This window comes from Nycticebus coucang, chromosome 1, assembly GCF_027406575.1.
Source record: "Nycticebus coucang isolate mNycCou1 chromosome 1, mNycCou1.pri, whole genome shotgun sequence".
Taxonomy (NCBI): Eukaryota; Metazoa; Chordata; class Mammalia; order Primates; family Lorisidae; genus Nycticebus; species Nycticebus coucang.
In genome coordinates this window covers 83,389,762-83,396,099 of record NC_069780.1, presented here as the reverse complement: position 1 = coordinate 83,396,099, position 6,338 = coordinate 83,389,762, and the positions used below count along the sequence as shown (strand labels likewise).

General features: G+C 36.3%; 1 non-coding gene across 1 annotated transcript; it reads right to left on the bottom strand.

The window, feature by feature from the left end:
- Positions 1–4,958: 4,958 nt before the first annotated feature.
- On the bottom strand, positions 4,959–5,088 carry LOC128593220 (small nucleolar RNA SNORA44). Its single transcript, XR_008382290.1, has one exon. It is a non-coding gene; the product is annotated as a small nucleolar RNA SNORA44 (small nucleolar RNA).
- Positions 5,089–6,338: the final 1,250 nt, after the last annotated feature.

Below are 6,338 nucleotides of genomic sequence, written 5' to 3'. Positions count from 1 at the left end.
GCAATAGAAGCAATTACAGTTGAGGGCACACAGTTCAGGAACAGAGATGGAAAAGGAAAAAGATAAACTGTAGAGAGAATTTAAGGAGCTGAAGAAATTATTTATTATTGTAGGCAGACTTTGCCTATAACATTAACTGTAGCGCCTGTAACAAATCTCGCTGCTCCCTCTCTGTCTGTGCCCTTTCAACTCCCTCAGTATTTGTTTCTTTGAGTTCTTGAAAAAGCTGATCTCTGAAAGTTCTGGATCTCTCCTGGAAGGAAAATAGATATGATCTTCTTTTGGGGTGACTCAGTTAAAGTTTCTGGAGTCCTGGGAGGATTACCAAAAAAACATATGGAAGGAAATGGTTCAGAAGTGGTGGCATTTTAAATACTGTAGCCAATGGGTGGCTCAGTCATCTAGCTACATGACTCTTTCCTGACACATGCTCTAAATCACACCTCATGGAATGGCATGTTCTAGCAGACAGATACCGTTAGCACTATTTCTGTGTGATAGATGTATTATCAATCAGAATAATGTTGTCATGAATTATTTAGTTAGGGAGCCAGAAGAAAATGCTTGATTCTAAGACACTTAGTCACTAGATGGAATGTTGTTGATGGTGATAACGGTGGACGAGTTGTTTCCTACTGACTAGCTTGATCGACTGATACTTTGACAGTGAAGTATAAGATATGATCACATATCTTTTGTTACATAATTTTTTTCAGTTCCAGTTTAATATAGTTATGTCTTAATAGGAAGAGAAAGCTTTCTGGGTTGAAAAAACAATTTCATTTTTTTTTTTTTTTGTCTCTTTGAGCAGTATGAATACATGAATTTAATTATTCTGTTCTTTTAAAAATCCATTGTTTTTTGTTTGTTTCTTTGGGGTTTTTGTTTGTTTGTTTGAGGACATTGAACAATCAAGAGTGAAGCTGTTTGGCTAAACTAGGATTAATGTTTACACTTTAGTATTGCTGTTATACTCCTTTATCTCCTGAGTGTTGGTCTACTGTGTTTCAGTTTTATTGCAATGCTTTGTCATTTAGACTGGTTGGAGGGCCCTGACTCAGAAGATGAGTGAGCAAACTTGAGAAATGCCTTTATCTTTCTGGAAGGAAGTTCTTTTGAATATTTTCAAGTGATGACAGGATTAGGAAAAGTAAAATGACAAACATTTAAATATGTGAAAGTCTAAAAGAAAATTATATGTTGGTGAAAAATTTTTCCTATGTTAAATGCTGATAGTATAAATGAATTTGATTTAAATCTACTCTGTGCTAATTTAAAGTTAGTTAAGTGAAGATGCTATAGATAAATGAAGATGATTAAATAATTAAATCAGGCTGTATGTAGTAGTTGAAGGATAGATTTATTATCTAAAGTCAATGAGCTTTCAAATGACCCTGTTTTATGTGGACCATCATCAACATTTGGGAGTGGAGTGGGGCCATCTAGTAAATTATTTTGGTTATACTGTTAGTAACAATTAAAATTAACTTGCCGTCATAGGGTTCGCCAGCCCTACTTTTTAAATATTGAATTTTTTCTTTTTCTTTTCTTTTCTTTCTTTTTTTTTTTTTTTTTGTTAAATGTTACTTATGATCAAACTTCAAAGGAGGTGACTGTTTTGTATGTAACAGTTGATCACATCTGTGTTTTCCAGTTGGGAGAGCTTATGAAGTTGCTAACATCTTCTGATTTCTGGTTGGCTTATTAAACTATAGACCAGAAGCAACCTGCTGAGAGTTGCTTCTCTTGTCACAAGTGGAGACAGAAGTGCTGGGGCCCATGGAAAACTGGAGAAAAACACAACACAATAAGCAAAATGATGCCTGATTTTTTAATAATTTGCAAGTATTTAGTTTGTGTCAAGTTTTGCTTATTGATAGACAATTTATGGGGACCCAACTTTCTTAAATATATTTCCCTGAACATAAGAACAAAATTCATTAGCCACAAGTCTCTTTAAGTTATAATTTTATTAATATTAGATCAATCAAAAACATCAGTGATAGATGCATAATTTTTATATGAATTTTGGCTGAAAATTCAGGATAATAGTCTAAATGTGAACAATTTATTTCTAAAAATAATCAGCTTAAAAATAATGGCAAGTAATGATAATAGCACTTAAAGATTTTGGCATGTAGCTTTTTATAATCTTTCATACTAAGCCCATATGTTTCTTATTTTGTTTTGTTGTGTTTTAACCTGGCATTATATTTCAGATATTCAGAAGAAAAAGATCCACATATTTCTTCCACTTGATCACTTTTGCCCAGTGTTCTTAATTGAACTGATCTCTTACTTCATTCTCAGAGGACAGTTCTTGGACCGTGTATTTATTATAAGATTAATTATAATTAATCTGAACAGAGAAATGGGAAATCATAACTACAGTTGCAACCAGAGGTTTCAGTGGATAGTTTGTTTCATATTCATATATATTTTCATTTCTTAAGTATTGGGTCATTTCTTAAGTATAATGTGAATAACTCAGATGAATTTCCTATTCTCTTTAGGAATAAAAGTTTTCCCTTTGAAGTTTTACTATAGCTTTTCTGATCTGAAAAAATGATCTGCCTATATCTAAGACTTAAACTTTTCATAGCCAGGTTAACTTTGAAACACTGGACAAACCAATATGACAGAGCCACTTGAAGCAAGGAATAAATTTTGTGCTGAAAAATGGTTCTAAGCAGACTCCTAAGTGGAGTCAGAGAGGGACAGAGAGGTCAGGGGAAGCCCAAGTGCTACTTGAAACAAGGAGTGACCCTTTGAGTGTGGCTTGGGCAGTTGTTGAGATTGCAGACATACTGCAATCAGAAAACCAACATTAGCCCAAACAGGATATATGAGTCAAGGATATCTAAGGAGATGGAAATGTGGCATCCGGGCATTTGCAACTTTCCAATTGCCGGGCTCCACTTGCGGTCTCAGCTGCTGGTTGGGGGCATCCTGGAAAGGAAACACAAACAGTTTAAATTGTGAACCAGGGCTAGCAACTCTCATGTGACTTTCCAAACAGATGAATGATGAAACTATCAGGACCATTGGAAGTCTTAAATCTGCTGGGTCAGGGGACAGGAGAGGAATTCTTGGCACAAGTGAACACAGAGCACAGGGCCTCTGCCATATATGGATCTTTCAAACCAAGTTCCTATGATCTGAAAACTTGTGCAACTCAGACAGCTGTATCGAATTCCATTCAACACCAAAGCAGTACCTTAAGCCAGTTTATCTGGCTTGGCTTTGAAGTGGCAATAAAATCCAAGAAGCCTCCTGACCTGGGTCATTTCTAAAAAGAGTTGTTTTCTTTTAGCTTTTGCCATTTTAAGAGCATTTACAGGTATGCATGTGAAAGTGTCTGGTAAAGAGGACATTGGGTAACCTGGGAAATGGGAAAGAAGTCCAGGAATCATCTGGATGTTTTGTAAGTTTGGGGTTTAAGCAATTACAGTATGAAGATTGGACATGATAGTATCAAGCAAACACGAGTTGCAATCAGAGGTGACATTCCAACATGTTTAGGGGTCTTCACTGGTTTTATTCTTTAGTGACCTGCTTTGTCCAAATGACATCTGGTGACACAGACGTCATTCATTGGGAAGGAGAGTGAACAGGGTATTCAGTGTCTCATTTTGCGGGCAGCGATCTTTCAACAATTTGACAAGTAGTTTTCCTATTTAGTTCCTATTCTAACTAATCTTGTAGGGAAACCTAAAATATCATGCTTACCAATTGTTGACGTTCAGAAATGCACCATTTCTGAAATCGCCCAAATTGACCTTGGCAAGAGTTATTTAACTGTAGTAGTTTTTGGAAAATGTCATAACCATATTTGCCTTTATAAGAAACAATGTTCCACTTCATTATATTTTATGGAGTTATTTGTTTTTCCACATCATTTTTTTTAATGCTAAAGGCATGTAGGCCAGTCCATTTACTTATTCTAAATAATGGGAAAAAGAATGAGTGATGTTAAAATCACGTTAGTTTCTAAGTTTATTCCCTCTGCTTTATGAAAAAGAAAATCATAGTGTGAGAGATTAAATCAACTAATTAAAATAAGTTCTTTTTATTTGACTGAGAAATCTAATCCCCAATGATTTCCAGCCCATTCTTGGATAAAGAAGTTGGACCTGTGTTATCATTAATCTCATTTTTTCAGGAATCTTGCTGTTTAAAATCAAATTCTTTTTTTTTTTAAATGGGAATCTTAGAATGCTTTAATGAAGGCGAGATTAGACTTGGAGCATTTCTGGTGCCCTGCCCAATTGGTGGAGGCGCTCTATAAGGGGCTTCGACTTACTGGACAAAGTTCATCCTGTTCTTGAAGAGAAGAGCTTATTGTTTTAAGCTATTTGCTTTTTTAATCATAAACAATTGAAAATCGGTTGTAATTTGTTGCATTAAATTTTGCATTAATCTCACAGCAATTTGCTAAAGTTCCCTTTCCCCTACTTCTTCCTAATTCTCGTATTAGTAGATGAAATAATGTCAGCAATTCTCTACCACATTCCTTTCAGTATTTCCCCTAACACTCTTATTTCTCATAAATAAAATCACACCAAAAAGACATGAAAATAATCAGAACAGTATATTAAATTTCTTTTAGATGACTATCTGATTTTCATTAGGCTGGTTCTTACTTCTTTTAGGTTCTGGGGATGAGAGCCATTTACTATCTCTGTGGCTTTAAGCATCGCTTTGCCTAATGACAGACAGATGCTGGAGCTTGGATGCTGCCTTTCTTTGTATATCTGCAGAGAATCTCTACTGACCCAGAAAGAAGGTCCTTGTTGCCTATAGAATCTGTAAGGGATTCCTGCAGAAAGCATCCAATAGGAAAGTTGAAAAAATAGAGTATCGTCTACTTAGAAGCTGTTTGCTACAATAGGAATCAAATTGCCAAAGATTTTATCTTCTAAGCTATTCATTTTTTTCTTTTCTTTCCTTCTTTGAAATGTTATAGGAAAGGCAAGTGGCAGCTGCAGGCTTTGTGCCGATTTGAGCTGTGGAATTGTCCCCCAATTGCTCTCCATGCAGATGGAGATCCCGTGGCCACAGGCAGCCACGGCTTGTGGAAGAACGCTGTAGGCTATTCATTTTTTAAAAATCATTTGGATTGTGCCCCTCAGTGTCATTGAGCAGATACGGTTTCTTTCCATGTAGATACTAGGTTTATTTTTTGAAGCAAATTAGAATTCACTGCAGAAGGGAGTACTGTGGGAGATTGGAGTGTAAGATGTTGGCAAAGAGTGCATGAGAAACTTTCTCCATGGGTATTTCTGGTCCCACTGGAGAGGAATACCAAGAATGCCGTGTCTCAGTCTGTTCTCACAAGACTCTAGGCTTGACATTCACACACCCACGAGGTTTAGATAAGAGTCCACCAAGAGTCAGTCCTTCCAGATGTTTTGCCAAGTCCTAAGAAGCACTTCCACCTTTTGCTGGTTCTCCATCTTCTGATGCCTGTGCAGTAAAACTCGTGTTTGCTCATTAAGAAGAGGAAACAATGAAAATGATGGGGAAAGTCAATGAAAAGCGCCTCAGCTTTGCACATTTTACAAAAAAAAAAAAAAAGGTAAAAGTGTAGGTGTATAACAGCAAGTGTATTGACCTAATTCTTCTCTGTCCTTTTTTGTGTGCCTAAAGAGGGTTACCGCATGGAGACTTTAAAGTGTGTTTTCTTCTGAGTGTTTTCTTATGAATTTTCTCTCTCTTTTGTTCATTGATTTATGGAAAGGGCTCTCTGATCTCTTTCTTTATTAGCTAACACTTTAAAAAAACAGCCATGTGCTCAGATTGTCTAGATAATACAATTAAGGTTTAAATTGATATTACCTGACTTTTCTCTTTTTTAATCTCAGATTAATAGGAGAGCACAAATGATAAGGTTACAGTGTTTGCATTAGTTAGGTAAAGTCCCACTTGTAGTTGAGCACCTCACCCAGGAGGTGTGCCGTATACTTCAGCTCTGTGCACATTAGGTGAGAGCTTACCAAGCCCGCCCCATCCTGCCCTCTGCCCTCCACCCTCACTTGAACATACTTGTGTTTTTCTTTTGTGTGGATGTGTGGTTGTTCATCTACTCATTTAATAGTAGTACTGAGGACCTTGGATACTTGCTTTTTTGTCCTTGCAATACTTTACCAGGGAGAATGTTCTTCGCCTCCTTCCAGGTTAATACAAAAGATATAAAGTCTCCATCATTTTTATGGCTGAATAGTATTCCACAGTATCCATAAACCACAGTTTATTAATCCATTTGTGGATTGATGGGCATTTGTGTTTATTCCATATCTTGGTGATTGCAAATTGAGCTGTGATTGACTTTTAACTTA